At 47.6% G+C, this 17,429-nt stretch overlaps 1 protein-coding gene across 3 annotated transcripts in view; it reads right to left on the bottom strand.

Moving 5' to 3' along the window:
* The window catches only part of FAM107B (family with sequence similarity 107 member B), a 110,633-nt gene that overhangs the window by 34,562 nt on the left and 58,642 nt on the right, over window positions 1–17,429 (bottom strand). Inside the window, exon 1 of one of the 3 annotated variants that reach the window (XM_081210785.1) lies at window positions 14,288–14,439. The exons of 1 other annotated variant lie outside the window; for it this stretch is intronic. The gene's annotated coding sequence lies outside the window, so the exon portion shown is untranslated. Of the gene's footprint in view, window positions 1–11,998; window positions 12,088–14,287; window positions 14,440–17,429 lie in introns of those variants that run through there. One more of the 3 variants, XM_081210784.1, reaches the window with a different exon arrangement.

Genomic DNA, 17,429 nt, shown 5'->3' with positions numbered 1-17,429 from the left:
TACAGTCAAGGCTTTCAGCTAACAGGCAAGGACTTATCTGTCCACTTTTTAAAAGGGCATTTCTTTGCGCCACTTAACTTTGTCGTGCTTCATGATTTCTGTTGTAATGGATATCAGCTATTTTCTTTGAATTTTCCATTAGTCAAGTGCTGGGCTGTATCCATTCAATTTCAGTGCCAGAAAATCAGGTCAAAGGAATATGAATTATTTACATACAAACACTTAAAATAAGCATAACTTAAATATATCTAACAGCATAGGGTACTCAGTCGCTTCTGCAGCCCCATAAGCTGAAGAATAAAGTATTGCCAATGGCCCCAATGTCTTCTCCTATATCCTCCACACATATATATTCTGTTCTTTGAATGGGATTTACTCTGAATACCAGTGGAGAAGAGGACAAAGGATCATGCCCACTCTACAATCCATCCTGGAATTTCTCCAGACAATCCATTATTGCTGGTCTTTCAGCAGTCCTTGATCTGTGTTTACAAACAGGCTGCAACATGCCCAAAGCAGCAGATCATACCAGCATAGGCCAGCATGCTTTGGGTGCTTTCGCCTCAGTCTGCCGATCCATGGAACAGGCCACAGCACGGGAGAGGCAGGAAGAAGAAGGTCCACAGAAGGCCTGCAGGTCCTCCTGCTCCTGTATAGGAGTGCAAGCCCCACCCCAGCCTGCCTGGGCTAGCTAATGCTGCAAGCTGATCACCCAGGTGGTAGTCTAATGATCCCAAAAGCAAAGTCACTTGAATGGAGAGTTCCGGTGTAGAACCTCCTCTTTCAATTACATCAGGAAAGGTTGTGTGTAAACTATATGAACTACAGCACTTCAGAACTAAGCCTGGAAGACTGGTTCCAACAGATGTTTCTGTTAATCCACCATTCAACAGATGATGGAAGGGAATGTGCAAATTATTTGAATGGACAAGTGTTCCCAATTTTTAGCCACCCTTTGCAGCCAGCCCAAGATCTCCGCTCACGGACACTCGCCTGACAGCACACTGAGCTTCAAAGCTGCTGAGACTGACCAGCCACTGATACTGTGGGAAGGAGCTGGTCCGCCTGCCTGGCTTCCATGGGGGCAGAGAGGCTCCTTCCAACTCAACTTCATGCCCACCAGAGAGAAAGAGATGCTAAGTCAGGGCAACCTTGGTGAACGGATCTGTGGCTCTTGAGGGGATAAGACTGATGGCCTGCAATTGACATTTGAGGTGATTAAAATACATGAAACTTTGACAATGCAGTCCAGGGGTGACAAACAAGTGTGGATCCTTCCAATATAGGGCCGACGTGTGAGAGAGAGACATGTCTTTTTGCTTTCACACATTTGGGAAACATTAAATTCTGCAAGCCCACCTCTTGCCAGGACAATGCATTTCCCTTTTGCTGCAAGCACATTGGTTTAAAAAATAATAATTAAGAGAATGAAGTCTACATCACAGACACCCCCAATTTTGGTCTATTACTTCCCAGCAGGGCACACCACAGCTGGGGTTTGATTTTTAAATGATCCCTACTGTTGTACCTCAGGAGTAATAAGAAACTCCTCCTCTCCACTACATATGTCTCTTTGGCAATTTCCTTCCACCTTCAACCAACAGGGAACACAAGCACCTTGTGTGTTTTAAGAGGGCTGCGCACATATCTAAACACAAAACTCTCCCCTCTCTGAGCACCCTGCTTTGTATGACACACACACCCTCCTCCTCTTGTTTTGACAGGAAAACCACCACATTTGTTTCCTGTTTCTCAGAGCCAAGCAGAAGCGGCCCAGAATTTCCTTACCATCTATGCAACTGTTGATCTATGTATAATTCTTGAAGGTGGGTCAATTAATGTTATCTTGCCATTGTGGCTTATTTCTTTATTTCCTTTCTAGGCTGGGGAACGCTTCAGCAGCAAGAAAAACAATGTGGTGCAACAGTTTGCACAAAAAGGAAAGCAGAAAAAAGGAACATTTGCCATGCCAGCAGACAGACAGCAGCACTTACTAGAGGACTCGAGGAGGTGCTGCAAAACAATGCAGTTGACAATGGAACTAGAGGAAGAACGAGTCCCTCCACTCCACCCCACCCCACCACGACCTAAGAGGTTTCCCACCACACCTGTAACACAGTTCACAACCCCACCCACACTCCTCAGGCTGCATCTCAGCCACCTTCTCTCACACAGCTGGTCAGGCCAAGGTATCTCCCTCCCTCTTCCCCAGTGAGGGCAACACAAGCTTGGGTCAGCATTCCTCGGTCCTTTTGCTTGTGGGGGCAGAATCATAGAATTGCAGAGTTGGAAGGGACCGCAAGGGTCATCTAGTCCAACCCCCTGCAGTGCAGGAAACTTTTGCCCAACATGGGGGGGGGGGGAGAGGGTCCCAATGAGAGTTTGAACATGATGTTCCATTCTTAGGGTGGGAGTGGAAGAAATCACAGTCCAACCCAAGGTTTAAAACACTACAGGAAGTCCTGCCTCCTCCACAAGAGTGTATCTGCAGTACTTTGCCTTATCACCAATCCCAGGAAGCTAGCTACGGTCTGCCCACCACCAGGTAGCCCAATTCCCTCATTTCTTGACCATTAATTTCTGCAAACCCTTCTTGTTTCATCTCTCCTCTAGTCTGGCAGCAAAGCAAAAACACACACGAAACAGGAAGATCAATCTAAAGGTAAAGATTTATATATTTCAGGAATATTTAATTGCTGAGTTTGGAATACAATCATTAAGGATCATCTGCACTTGGTGTTTGGGACAGAGCAAGGACTCATCCTCCTCACTCTGTCTCCCTGAATGAGCAAGTGTCTCTGCCTTGGTGCCAAGGACTCAACTCTTCCAGTTCCCATCATAAACATGTCCATAGCTTCAACTGGTTCACTGGGCACAGGAAAAGCTCATCACAAGAGTGCAGATAGAGCTTCACTCGTTGTTAGCTGGCATTCGTGCACAAATCAAGGCGGTGGCTCCCGCCTTTATATTTCAAAAAATGGCTTTAGGCCTTGGTTGACCAGGTGGCATAACCCCTCATAAGACATTCTTGGAGTGGGTCTCCTAACTTACCCTAGTACCTCAATTTGCAGAGGTTACCGTGATGTCGACAAAGAGCCAAGGCCTCTCTGTGATGGGATCTCTTCTTGGAAACTCTTCATTAGGCACCTTCATTGCTAGTTTTTAGCCACATAGACAAGCCAGATTGCTAGAAAGGTTTATTTCACTGCAAAGCCCATCATGTGACTGTTGATATTATTGTAGACTTCATTGTTTTATGGTTGTCAATGTTGATGTTATTATAGACTTTGTTATTTTATGACTGTCAATATTTCAATTTTTACAACTATTTTTATGCTACAAGTCTCCTTCGGGACCTGTAATAACTGGCCAAACAACAGGATGTAAGCTATCAAAACAGATATGATGCTTACGTATTTGGAGAGTTGGGCAAACAATGATCTAGTAAATCCGCAACTTAGGCGCAATTAACTTGTGCACATTCAGCTTTACATGCTTGGCAATAAAAAATATAAAAAAATTAAGGGGAGGCAGTCCAGGAAAAAAGGCATCGGCAATCCCACCCAATGTGTTTTGACTACACACAATTTTGACTTTAGGTGCAATCCCCAGAACATAACCCCTGTGGAAGTTGAGCAGTGCGCAGGCTTTCTGAAGACGCAAGCACTTCGCTGTAACCCTGAGAATGCATCTCAGCAACATAAGAGTCTCCTTAACCCAAGACAGACCCACCGCTCCATCTAGCAGAGTTTTCTACAGCAACTGGCAAAGCTCTCCAGGCTTTCCGACAGAGAGTCTTTCCCAGCCCCACTTGGAGATGCCGGGGACTGAACCACGGTCCTGCATGCTAAAAGCTCCACCGAGCTGTGGTCCTTCCTTAACACAGAGCTATTTGCATTTTTAAAATTAAATTCTACTCAATGCATCACAACCAGGGGTGAAGCCAAACCTCTGCGTTAGCAGTGCCAAAGTGACCTCCCCAGGGCGCTAGCCTGGGCGCTGTGCCTGGAGGTCCTGGGCTGCCCAGACAATACAACCCCCCTCTCTTTTGGCCTCACTGATGTGATCCAAAGGTAAGCAGAGCAAGACATTCGATACCAGCTTTGCTGCAGGAGTTGCCAGAAAGAGGGGTACAAGGCGCCATCTAACCATATTGAGGCCCCCACCCCAGATTTGTGTCGGGTTTACTCCTGAGCCTTTTCTTCTCCTGAAGATATGCCGCAAGGCAGTGGCGCTTTAGGGGCAGAGTTTTCCTTCCCATTGGCAAGCCTCACCTGCCCTTCACTTCCCTCTACAGCATGTGCAGAAACTGCCTTCTTGAGTACACAAGAACTGGTCTCGTCCACTCCATCCTCCGGAGTCTGTCTTCTCATAAGAAAATCTAAAAATATATGGGATGGATGGCACTGCCTGGACTATTTGAACTGCCAAACTCGTTTAGCAGCCCTGCTATGTGTACTGAATTGCTCAAGGCTGCAAAGAGGAGATTGTTCACCACTACTATTTCACACACATTTTGTGTTTTTAACATCTATCAGGTATACTGGGCACGTCAACTGGGAGTTTGGAAGCCAGATTAGTTGGTTCTCAATGTCTATCTCTCTGCACTGTAATGGAAATTCTTACATCACAAGTGAAGAACTCCCCATTCACCTCACAACAGCTTTGCATACCAATATACTGTTGGCTGTACGAAGGTGTTCCGGTTTCTCCAGGCCACACCCAACTGGAGAGTATTCTGCTCTCTGAAGGGCTCTGCTGTACTTCCTTGCAAAGGCCCTGGAAGGCAGGGGTCTCCTCAGCACAGGAAAACTGCACCACAGCTTTAGCTTTGCTTTTCCTTTGCCAGCAAACTTCCTCTAAATATCAGCTGAATGTATTTGTTCATTTCAGCCTTGAGGCTTCTTTATTACTATTTATTAGCCCCCCCCCCCTTCACAGTAAGATCCCAGGGCAAGTTAAAAACCCACAAACAATCAAGCATATTAATTAATATTACTGATCGGTCATTTACTGCCATAGTTTTAAGCAGCTGTATTTCTACCATTTTACAAAAAGGATCAAGAAAGGCTGTGACTGAGGATACTTCTGCTAGCTTTTAAAAAACATACCTAAAAACTATTGCATTAAAAACGACACCGATATTTAAATACCAGACAAATGCAGGTGGTGCCGTGGTCTAATCTACTGAGTCTCTCAGGCTTGCTGATCAGAAGGTCAGCAGTTTGAATCCTTGTGACGGGGTGAGTTCCTGTTGCTGTGTCCCCACTCCTGCCAACCCAGCAAGTAGATAAATAGGTACTGCTGCGACAGGAAGGTAAATGGTGTTTCCATGCGCTCTGGCTTCCGTCATGGTGTTCTGTCGCACCAGAAGCATTTTGTCCTGCTGGCCGCATGACCTGGAAAGCTGTCTGTGGACAAAAGTCAGCTCCCTCGGGCTGAAAGCGAGATGAGCGCTACAACCCCATAGTCTCCTTTGACTGGACTTAACCATGCAGGGGTCCTTTACCTTTAAGCTTTACAAGTCCTTTTGCTTTCAAGAGCTCTTGGCTCCACTGGGCTTCTTGTGCCGCCTTTAGACTCCAAACTTCTGGGCACAAATGGGATAGTTATCAAATGTAGGAAGCAAGCAGAACTCAAACTCTTTAATGTGGGGAAATGTTAACTCACCTCAACTTCCAAGCTGGTCCCAATGTTGGACCTTTAAAGAAATTCGCTATTTAATTTTGAAAAGGGAGAACCTTTCCCGGAGTTACGAAATACCTGTCTTGGAGTGGTGTGAGAGTGTTAAGTACAGTGGTGCCTCGCAAGACGAAAAGAATCCGTTCTGTGATTCTCTTCGTCTAGCGGTTTTTTCGTCTTGCGAAGCAAGCCCATTGACGGATTAGCGGATTAGCGCTATTAGTGGCTTATCTGCTGATCGGATCAGCTGGTAAGCGGCTTAGCGGCTTAGAAAAAGGGGGGGAGGGGGAAAAAACCAGCAGGAACTCGCAAGACATTGTCGTCTTGCGAAGCAAGCCCTTAGGAAATTAATCTTGCGAAGCAACTCGAAAACGAAAAAACCTTTCGTCTTGCGAGTTTTTCGTCTCGCGAGGCGTTCGTCTTGCGGGGCACCACTGTACATATATTATCAGCCTACTTTCATGTTCATTTTCTCCTAAAATTTTGTTGATAGCATGGGTGATAGACAGATTCTGTCCAAATCTTTAGAGGGCAAAGTAAGTCTTGATATCCTGCAATTTTTCTTCCAAGATAAAATTTCTCCACACACCACACTCCAAGGGCTGAATAAGGTAATCACACAATTTCTCCCTTGTTTTGTTTTTTTGGTGGGAAAGGCAGAGAAGGGAAGAGGCAATGACCACCATCATTTAGTATGATGCAGACAAGCTGCAATGAGGTTAGGGCTCCTGTGCTCCCCTCCCCTTCATCTCTCTGCATAGGATCCCAGCAGCTTTGGTTAACCACAGTGAAGGATCTGGTCAACATGCTAAACTGTGGTTAACATTAACTTTGTTTTTTTCAAGCAGGACAGCTTCATAACCCATGAATTGAAGTTGGCTTGTTCAAAACAAATCACAGTTCAGATAAACTACAGTTTACGGTTAGGTTAACACAGCAAGCTTCAATCTAAACTAGAAGGCCAAGCGTATGAACTTCTCGCAACTGTGCTGAGAGAGAGAGAAACATAGGAGTCCGAGGCTCACTGCAGCCCAGTCACATGCCACTAAACTAGGGTCTAGCAATTATTATTTGAGGGGGGGGTCAGCATTCAGTCAATCCCCTTTTGACATCAGCAGCTGCTAAAGAGCAACCCCAAGCTTCAACTCAGCCTTATTTGCATGCTTGGCGAACAATACTTTAAGGTGGGGTTTCTCAGATTTCCTTACCCCAGAGTCTTCTCGAAAGGATAAAAAACTACTGAGGCCCACCAATCACAAAATGTTGACACAGGACATCCCATTTTAGGCAGATTTTGTTTCAGAGGGCAAAGACTTCTTCTTATCTCTCTGTATCTCCTTGCTGCTCTCTGCAAACTGCCTGTTTCTTCCATCCCTCCTCCCTTTCCAGCCCCGTCTTCCTCCTAGTCGGAAGCCTATGCCAAGGAGGCCATTACATGATACACAGCTGATTAATTTCTTCTTTCATTCCCGCATTTAGATGCACAAAGAGAAACTCAATCAATAAAAGAAAGCCCAATAGCCAATTTGATTAATCCCTCCCTTACTCCCAAGTTTATTATCAGTAAAACGATGAACCATCTCTCTCTTTCTAAATTTCCTTCCCGCATCTTATCTTCCTCACAGAAGGGAGGAGATGCTTTCTGGCTCAGCAGAGGGCCTGGCAGAAGGGGAGGAAGACCACAACATTTGGGGCGGGCGGGCAGGAACTTCTCCTTTTCCTCTCCTTCAAGATCTGTCACAACTCTCCAGCCTCCCTCCTTTCCTCACTCAGGTGGCTAAATTTCCTCACTTCCTCTCCCCCACCCCGTTTTTTGCTTGCTGCAGCCTCACACTCGCCTCTTCCTCTTACCCCTTCTTACCCCTTCTCACAAGTGCCCCCAAGAACAGTATTGATCAGAAAAGGAATGACTAGATTTTCCCACTGAAATTACAGGCACCAACAGGCTACCATGGCAATGCTATAGCAACCTGACTGTGGTTACCTGGAACAATGATTATGCAGACATGTTTCTAAAGGTGTGCCTAAAACCCGCTGGTTTTGCATAACTGGTTCTTGAAATTCTTCAGCAGAGAGGGCAAACTGGCCCCAGAGCCTTATCTGATGCGACAGCCAGCAACCCAGTTTCTCCCTGTTGATGATACCCGATGTTAAAGAACAGACAAGCCCACACCAAGCTCTTTCGGGGGCCTGGGACAACAGCAAAATAAAGGTAAAGACAAAACAATTAAGAGAATAAACCTAACCTACAGAAGATTCTCTCCACTACCTTCTAAAACACACTGAGAAGAATGTGTCATCATGCTGTTTTCCATCTTAACTGTGCCTACCTAGAAGGAAGTCAAGAGAACATGTGGGATACTTAGGTTTTACTTTACTGAAAGGTGAAGTCAACACTGGAATTCAAGTTTCCTCTCTCTGATGGTAATAGGAAGAGAGCCCTGGGCTTACAAATTTCATTTATTACATTCCTAGTCCAACTTTCTTCCAAGGGGCTCAAGGCAGTGCCTGTGGGACCCACACAATGTTATCCTTACGGACACCTTGCCAGAGAGGGTGAGCAAAGCCCCTTCTCTCAGCCCACAGTTCGAACAGAGAACTTCATGGCCGAACGCGTCTTCCCAGGCCTGGTCAGAAACTCTGACCACTACACCAAGCCGCCATCATGTCTTTCCACCATGCTTGTGCCACACACAATACATGGGCCAAGTGGAACATCTTCATCAAAGATATCAGGGTGTTTCACAGAATAAAAAACTGCCCCTCTGAAGGCTCCATTAGTCTCGTCTGTTTGGTGGCAGAAGCCACCTTGTTGTTTGTAAACATTAGCTGCCCAAAAATGGAGGAAAACAAAAAGGTGGCCATGGAGAGACTTCTTTTCCCCACTTTTATCATGTATTGATTTAGTATTTATCCCTGAACTTTCCTTCTGTCTTCAAAGCCAAGACACAGCTCACGGACCTGACCTCACCTGGCTTACCTAAGAGCCTCCATCCTCCGCCTCCGGCCACAAAATGTCGAAGGAGGGTCTCAGCACTGGCCTACTTTTCAGGGCTGGCATAAGCACTAGCGAGAAGCACCTGTGGGTCCAAATTCAGGGAGTAAATGACTTCCAAGCTAAGATTGCTTTCCATGTTTGAAGAAGACACAGAAGAGACAAAAAGAGCTTGTGTTTTTTATGCAGCTAGATTGCTTATTACACAATTGGGAAAAACTCTACAGATGCCATAGACCGTTGGTACAGGAAGCTCTGGAAGAGGGCAGCAGAGAAACGTACCCACCAGATGCACATGATCAAAGCCCAGTGAAACCAGAACCACATTTCCCTTTATCGCTTACACTGTGAAAAATACTAAAAACAAGTTCCACCACCATCACTTTAAAATTATGTTTCAGTTTGGAAATATTTAATATTGGGAAAGGTCCCAAACAACTTATGAAGACGGGTTAATGTGCATCAGTTGATATTTGTGGAACCTGCATTATAACTGGCCAATCTTGGCTACATTGAGAGGGAACTGGAAGAGGCTTATTTTTCCAAAATGCATTTTTCTGCGGAATTATTGTTTTCCAAAATGCATTTTTCTGCGGAATTGTTCCCCAAATTGTTTTCCAAAATGCATTTTGCTGCGGAATTGTTCCCCATTTATAGTTTTTTACTGTAAAGTCCTTAATAAAAAGGAATGCAAAGCCAGCACTACCTAAACACAGAACTATTTCATAAAACTAGTCACTGCAAAATAATCTCAGTTGCAGCAATTGAAAGTTCAGTGTGTTTGTGGTTGCAATCTGCCTGCAGGGCAGCAAGAGCACAGGCTGTCAGGAGGAGATGGACGCATGTGAATGAACGGAGGCAAGGGAACAAACATTCATTTGTTATTTTTTGAAAGATGGTGATAAGATAAAGATCAATGTAACTTTTTTATGTGCTGAGCTTTTTGTGGTGAATCTCTTCCAACCTAGTTTGTTTGGTGCCTATTCTACCACTCCCAAAACACCTGCATTTTTAAGCATTCTGTGAGCTCAGGACCATGAGCCCCATGTGGTCACTCCGTACCAGCAGATGCCCGTCTTGACACCCTGCCTTCAATAATGTGATTTTTATTAATTTTCAGCAGGACAAAGGACAGTAAGCAAATATGAGGTCACACGGCTATTATACAGAAAGGGTACTGTATGAATGGATGGATGGCTGTGTCATTCCCATCGTTTAGACCAAAACCAAACCTTCTAACTGAAGGAGTGGACTTCAGTGGTGACACTGCATCATCCCACATCTGCTGGCACAGAATGACTGCAATACTTATAAAACCAGTGCCTTTAGCCAGAACCAGGGTCTGGTACTCACTGCGGGTGTGTGGGTGTGGTGGTGGCTGTGTTTGCACGCTACAGCTGGGGGGCCCCCTCACATTCAAAAGGAAAACAGCTGGAACATTAAATGCTAGCATGTTGGGGACCAGGATGGAGAACTTTCTCCCTGGTGTGCAGCTATGCAGGGTATTAATTGAATAGAGATATTCTTCTGGATCAGGCCAAGGGACCATTCTAGACACTCCTGCTCATCTCCCTATGGCCCACAGGCAGGACTGGGAAGCAATGGAGTTCTTCCTACCTGTGACTCTCAGCATGCTGCCTGACAGGGGAGCTACTCCATAGCCTTATCCTCTGTGGAAGGGAGTCTGAAGTGGTGCAGCCCAGGTCAAGGCTTGCTGCCTTAAGGAGAACTGCACCAAGGAGTTTATTTATTGGTGGAAGAGTTGTAGGCAGGAAGGAGGAAGCAACAAGCTGGCAGGGGGAGGGGCAGGGGCACAGCCGGCATTCCTGACAGGGGGCAGAACCCAGCTGTCTGAAACACAATTGGCCAGTTAGTTAAGTATTTTTGTTTGTTTACTTGATGGGGGGGAGCAGCTGCCCCCCCCCCCGCCGCCGCCAAGGGGGGCGTTTGCCTGAAGGGGGGCTTTGAGGGAACTCTTTATCTGTATCAGCAGGCATGCATGTGGCAGGGACTCCAGTCCTGAGGGTAAAAGGTAGACTCCTTTTTCACTGCAGGAGTGTCCCCAAGTGCCACTTGTAACTCACACACACAGAACTTAATTTAAGTGTGTGTTTATATATATAATTTGTATACTGCCCTTCATCTGAAGATCTCAGGACAGCATAAAATACAAGATAAAACACAAAATACATAATAAAAACAAGAACAAAAGCAAAACAAAACAAACAATGCCCCATCATGGCAGCCACTTTGTTCTACGAGGAAGAAATCAAGGCACGCAGTGGGGGACACCATAAATTTGCTGCCTACCCATCGTGACTCCAGCCATCAAGAATCAAACATGCTCCTATAGTCACAGTCCCATCCCAAGCCAAGTACGTCTTGTCCAAAACTGTGCTTTTTCATAACAGCTTCCAAGCAAACCTCATTTTGAGGTCAACCTCTGCAGATTTGTAGTCAGTCTCCAAGGAGAGCTGAAGCAGGGCAAGGAGGAGAAATCGTGCGTTGAGGAGACCCCGGCACAAATTCCCCACTCAGCCGTGAAGCTCAGAGGGATGTGCTTGGCCCCTTCCCTCTTAACTTAAATCTAACTCACAGAAGTTTTGCAGGCGTAAAATGCAGTTGTGTCAGGACTACAAGGAGTCTGCTGGATCCGGCCAAGGGCTCATCTAGTCCAGCACCCTGTTCTCACAGTGGCCGACCAGATGCCTGGGGGAAAGCGGCAAGCAGGACCCGAAGGCACGAGCTGCCTCTGCCGTGGTTTCCAGCACCTGGGATTCAGGAGCATCACCACCTGACTGGGGAGGAAGAGCAGAGCCAGCCTGCTCTGCAAGATTTCTGGCATGCCATTCTTGAGTTCATTGGTTAAAGTCAGGGTGCAAAATGCAACACATAATTTAGCCCTCAAGCCTCCTTTCTTTGCCCAGCTGCTGCTTCACTAAGAAACTTGATTTCCTTTCAAAGGTCCTTTCCTGCCTTTGTTGACCATCCTCTCTTTTGCTGCGGCTGCACAAGGTACACTGAACCCGGCTCTGTAAGACAATACTGCTCTCTGCCAAGTGCTGGACACCTTATATGCATGATACTAAAAATAAAAACAGAAGAAACACACCTTCACCTAAGTCAGCCCAACTATTCCAGGGGCAGATTAGACAGTGTGCATATAGAGCAAAAACTATGTATTGACAAATATTTTATAGTCACTTCAGACAATTTTAGGCTGTCACGCATACGGCTTGCCACAAAATGCTCACTTCTCAGCATGGCCAAAAGTATTCGGAACATCAACGGACAGGTTGCTTTTTGCTCTTTTGAACTTACCAGTGCAACAGGTGTTGCTGCAGGCAAAGCCCTCTAGAGTTAGTGGCTCCTGAAGCAGCGAAAATATTCAGGATGAACCCATGTTAACCAGCTCCAGCACTTGTCAGTTAGGAAGGAAGAGGCACAGTTAAAAGTTACAAGAAGTCAGAGGGGGTGGGAGATCAAGAAGATTCAATGGGCCAATCAAGTGACTGCACATCACAATTTTAACCTCCTGCAACCCCCCAACTGAAAGAGAAGCACAGGAGTTTCCCCTACGGGTTGGTTGCTTCCAACTTGGCTCCACGTCTGCTGCAGTTCCCTTCCTTGTGGCCCAGCAGCTGCTTCTACCAACCTTCCTTTGCATTCTTTAAATGCCCCCAGGCAAAGGCGGCCTGGGGGTGTAAGTGCCACCAAAGTACTCAAATACTTTAGATAAACCCACAATAGCAATAGTGGACTTCCCAGGCTCAGCAAGTGAAGCAGCTAACATCACTTCTTGGAGAACAGAGACAGAGCCAGACAGAAATGATCCTTATTGTTTTGGTTTTTACAGAGAAGGGTTGAGGGGACTTCCAAAGAGAAACAAATGGTACGTAAGATACTTGCAAGAATTTACATGATTACTCATGATTTAAGACCACATTTTCTGGTTTTGAGAAGCGAGACAACTAGGTATGGGGAGGCGTGACAGATTTACAAAATTACATATTAGTGGTTTGGAGAAAAAACCTTTCCCCTCCCTTCTCAGTTGTAGAACTCCCCTCAATAAAGTTTACTGGAAGCGGGTTCAGAAATTGCAAAAGAAGAGTTTCCTCTTCACAAAACTAATTTATGGGAAACACTGCAAAGGAGACGTGTGCAGAAAAGTTTTTTTAAGCAGATTTGAGGAACGTGGGGGGCAGGTCTAGTAAGGGACAAGCAGCCACCTTGGCCCAGTGGTGCCTCCAAGTTCAGGGGCATCTGAATACCAGATAGGAGAGATCACTACTATCATGTCTTGCTTGCAAGTGCCCACACCTGGCTGCTGGAGACGGAATGAGGGCGTGGATGAACAGACCCTCAGCCAGGGAATTCCTGATACTCTCTGGCAGCATCAACAAGACTCGGCTCCAAACCTTATGAAGCAACACTTGCAAGTCACTGATTACATTTAAAGGCTTAATGCCCTTCTTCTGGCATAGGAGGCCATACAGAATGAGAGAACTGTGGAGCTGGAAGGGACCCTGAGGCTCATCTAGCCCACCCCACCCCCAATGCAGGAATCTGCAGCTGTCCCGTCCAGGGATTGAACCTGCAACCTTGGTGCTATCAGCCCCCTGCTCTTCCCAGCGGAGCTGAGTTGGCCCTCCAATATCGCCGGGCTCCAACTCTCATCCCCCCCTGACAATGGGCTATGATGTCTGGGGAAGATGGGAGTTGGAATTCAGCGTCATCTGGGAAGAAGGCAACAGAATTCCTTATCTGCCATTACAGTTCAGTTTGGGGTGTGTACAGTTTATGCGAAAGTTTCTCTCTCACACATACAGTCCCTTCTAAGTCCCTGCAAGGTCGCCGAAAGCTCAGGCCCCAGAGCGGTACCCCAGATGCAAGAACATCTGCAGCCACTTTGGACTGGCGGCGCGACACGGAGGCTGGAATTGAACACTTCGTATTCCACGTTCCCACACCAACTGGCAAGCTCCGAAAGAAGTACAAAAAGGAAAAAGCGCACACGCGCACATCGCCATTCGCATCGGGCTTAAGCCCAAACCGCTGCTATGTGCATTAAAACAAAACCCCCGTCGATTGAATGGAGGCAGGCCAAGTCATCCCTGTCGCCTCCTTCCCGCACAACTCCGGGGGAAGGGGCCGCACTCTGCCCCGCTCGCGGGCCGCCCATTGAAGGGCCGAAGCGCCTCGCGGCCCCCGCCCCACTCACAAAGGGACCAGGCGCGCCCCAGACCCGCGCAGGGGCCGCGCCGGGAAGCGCCGAAAGTGGCCCGGAAAGGGCCAAGGGGAGCCGGGGAGCCGCAGCCAGAGGCAGCCCAGGAGCCTTTGAAGCCGGAGGGGGGAGAGAGAGAAAGAAGGAAGGAAGGAGAAAGCTCCGCGGAGGGAGGTTGGGCCAAGCAGCCGCCACCAGACTCCGAAGCGACTCCGCTCTCCCAGCCCGCCCCTCTTCGCGGTCTCCGCGCGGCTCCTCCGAGCCTCCCTCCGAGGACAAAGGCGAGGCGGGCGCGAGGAAGCGGGGATGGAGAGCAGCTCCTCGCCCGCCCTCGCTTGGGGGGAACCTCGGCGCCCGGCGCGCGCCCGCCCGCCGCCAACCCTCACCTCGGGGCGCGCTCTCCTCCGGCCGGAGCCCCGTCGGGGCGCCAAGGCGGGTCTGGCTCCGCGCGGCGGCTCCTTCCTGCGCTCGCTCGCTCGTCCGTCCCTCGCTCCTCGCTGGCTCGCTCGCTCGGCGCCCGGGCTCGCCTTGCAGGCGCCGCGGGGCGGATCCCGCCGGCGCGCGGGCTGCTGACTCACGGGCCGCGGCTCCGCCCCGCTCCGCCGCTTTGTGTCTCGGCCCCTCCGCCCGCCGCCGCCGCCGCCTTTGTTGTTTGGGGCGCGCGAGAAGCGCGGTGGCGGCGGCGTCTCAGGCGGACCGTCGGGCAGGAAGGCGCCCCGAATCGGGCTGCTTTCCGCGCCAGTCTCCCTGCCAATCAGCTTCCGCAGAGGAGCCCGGCGGCGCCCACTGCCGGAAGAGCGAGGCCCGCTGCCTTCTGCCCGCCGTCGGTGGGAGCTGCGCCGCGCGGAGACCCGGCAAGAGGCCGGCGGACCCGGAGCCCCAGGAGGGGGCTGAGATTGGAGAAGAAGCCTCCCTTAGCAAAGTGGAAAGTCAAAAGGATTCTTTTCCCTCCCCAATTAAGCCTTTAACGGAAACCTTTTCCCCCCAAATGCAAAAGTTATTCATTAATAAAGCCTCTAACCTAGTTTTCTTTCAACAAATGCCTTGGGTGGTTTTGCAGGAATACATAAGCGCAATTACAAATAAAGATTAGAGATGGAGCAACGTGCCAGCTCTGAAATCTGCCTGCTATGATAAAGGTCAACCGTGGCTTTGAATCCTATTTTTATCAGAGGTTTCTATAAATTCCCCTTAAGGAAAACATCCACTTTGCTGATGTTTCAGCAGATTCTGCCCCTGGTTTTAGATGGGTTCTGTGGGCATTCCTTCTCATTGCATCTGTGAAGATGGCGTTGTCGAAGGCATTCCCCCAATATATGCTTTATTGCCGCATTACAAAATAAGATTGGTTGGTACATGGAACAAGACATTTGCCGTACTTCTTACTTGTTTACACTTTTTTACAATCAAGAAGTTTAAGGCAAGTGATGGGTTCCATTTATGTACTTCATAAATGTGGCAAATTTTGAGAATCCTGTTCAGGTAAAACATCTGTACAATGTCTGTACACTAATGCACAAAGCATGGGAAATAAACAAGATGAGCTTGAGCTCTTGGTACAGCAAACTAAATATGGCATAACAGGCATCACTGAAACCTGGTGGGATAAGTCCCATGATTGGAATGTAATAATGGGGGGATACAATCTATTTCAGAGAAACAGACCAGACAAGAAAGGAGGAGGAGTGGCGTTATATGTCAGGGATGTGTATACCTGTGAAGAGATCCAAGATTTAGAACCTCAAAGCCAAAGTGAGAGCATTTGGGTCAAAATTAAGGGAGAGAAGAATAGCAAAAACCTCATTGTGGGAGTTTACTATAGATCCCCAAGCCAAACGGAGGACATAGATGATGCCTTCCTGGAACAGATGGCCAAGTATGCAAAAGGAAGGGAGATAGTAGTAATGGGGGACTTCAATTACCCGGATATTTGTTGGACGTCAAACTCAGCCAAGAGCATAAGGTCAAACAGATTCCTCACTGGCCTTGCAGACAACTTCATTGTCCAGAAAGTGGGAGAAGCAACAAGAGGAACAGCCATTTTAGATCTGGTCCTAACCAATGTTGATGACCTGGTTAGTGGGGTAGAAGTGGAAGGATCATTAGGCGCGAGTGATCATGCTCTTCTGAAGTTTACTATACAGCGGAAAGGAGCAGCCAAGCATACTAGGACTCAATTTCTTGAAAGGCTGAACTCCTCAATGCCTTCTTTGCCTCAGTCTTCTCCGATAAAGAAAACAATGCCTGACTTGAAGAATTTGGAGCAAATGATTCAGCAGAGGAAACACAGCCCAGAATAACTAAGGAGATAGTACAAGAATACTTGGCTAGTTTAGATGTATTCAAGTCTCCAGGGCCAGATGAACTGCATCCAAGAGTATTAAAAGAACTGGCAGATGTGATCTCAGAACCACTGGCAGTCATCTTTGAGAATTCCTGGAGAACAGGCGAAGTCCCGGCAGACTGGAGGAGGGCAAATGTTGTCCCTATTTTCAAAAAGGGGAAAAGAGAGGACCCAAATAATTACCGCCCAGTCAGTCTGACATCAATACCAGGGAAGATTCTGGAACAGATCATTAAGCAAACAGTCTGTGAGCACCTAGAAAGGAATGCTGTGATCACCAATAGTCAGCATGGATTTCTGAAAAATAAGTCATGTCAGACTAACCTGATCTCGTTTTTTGACAGAATTACAAGCCTGGTAGATGAAGGGAACGCAGTGGATGTAGCCTACCTTGATTTCAGCAAGGCATTTGACAAGGTGCCCCATGATATTCTTGTAAAGAAGCTGGTAAAATGCGGTCTTGACTATGCTACCACTCAGTGGATTTGTAACTGGCTGACTGACCGAACCCAAAGGGTGCTCATCAATGGTTCCTCTTCATCCTGGAGAAGAGTGACTAGTGGGGTGCCACAGGGTTCTGTCTTGGGCCTGGTCTTATTCAACATCTTTATCAACGACTTGGATGATGGACTCAAGGGCATCCTGATCAAATTTGCAGATGACACCAAACTGGGAGGGGTGGCTAACACCCCAGAGGACAGGATCACACTTCAAAATGACCTTGACAGATTAGAGAACTGGGCTAAAACAAACAAGATGAACTTTAACAGGGAGAAATGTAAAGTATTGCACTTGGGCAAAAAAATGAGAGGCACAAATACAAAATGGGGGACACCTGGCTTGAGAGCAGTACATGTGAAAAGGATCTAGGAGTCTTGGTTGACCACAAACTTGACATGAGCCAACAGTGTGACGTGGCAGCTAAAAAAGCCAATGCAATTCTGGGCTGCATCAATAGGAGTATAGCATCTAGATCAAGGGAAGTAATAGTGCCACTGTATTCTGCTCTGGTCAGACCTCACCTGGAGTACTGTGTCCAGTTCTGGGCACCACAATTCAAGAAGGACACTGACAAACTGGAACGTGTCCAGAGGAGGGCAACCAAAATGGTCAAAGGCCTGGAAACGATGCCTTATGAGGAACGGCTAAGAGAGCTGAGCATGTTTAGCCTGGAGAAGAGAAGG

Source organism: Podarcis bocagei (genome assembly GCF_964188305.1).
Source record: "Podarcis bocagei genome assembly, chromosome: 10".
In the NCBI taxonomy this organism is placed as follows: domain Eukaryota; kingdom Metazoa; phylum Chordata; class Lepidosauria; order Squamata; family Lacertidae; genus Podarcis; species Podarcis bocagei.
Note: the sequence above shows the minus strand (reverse complement) of the source record. Positions and strands in the feature narration are given on the sequence as shown.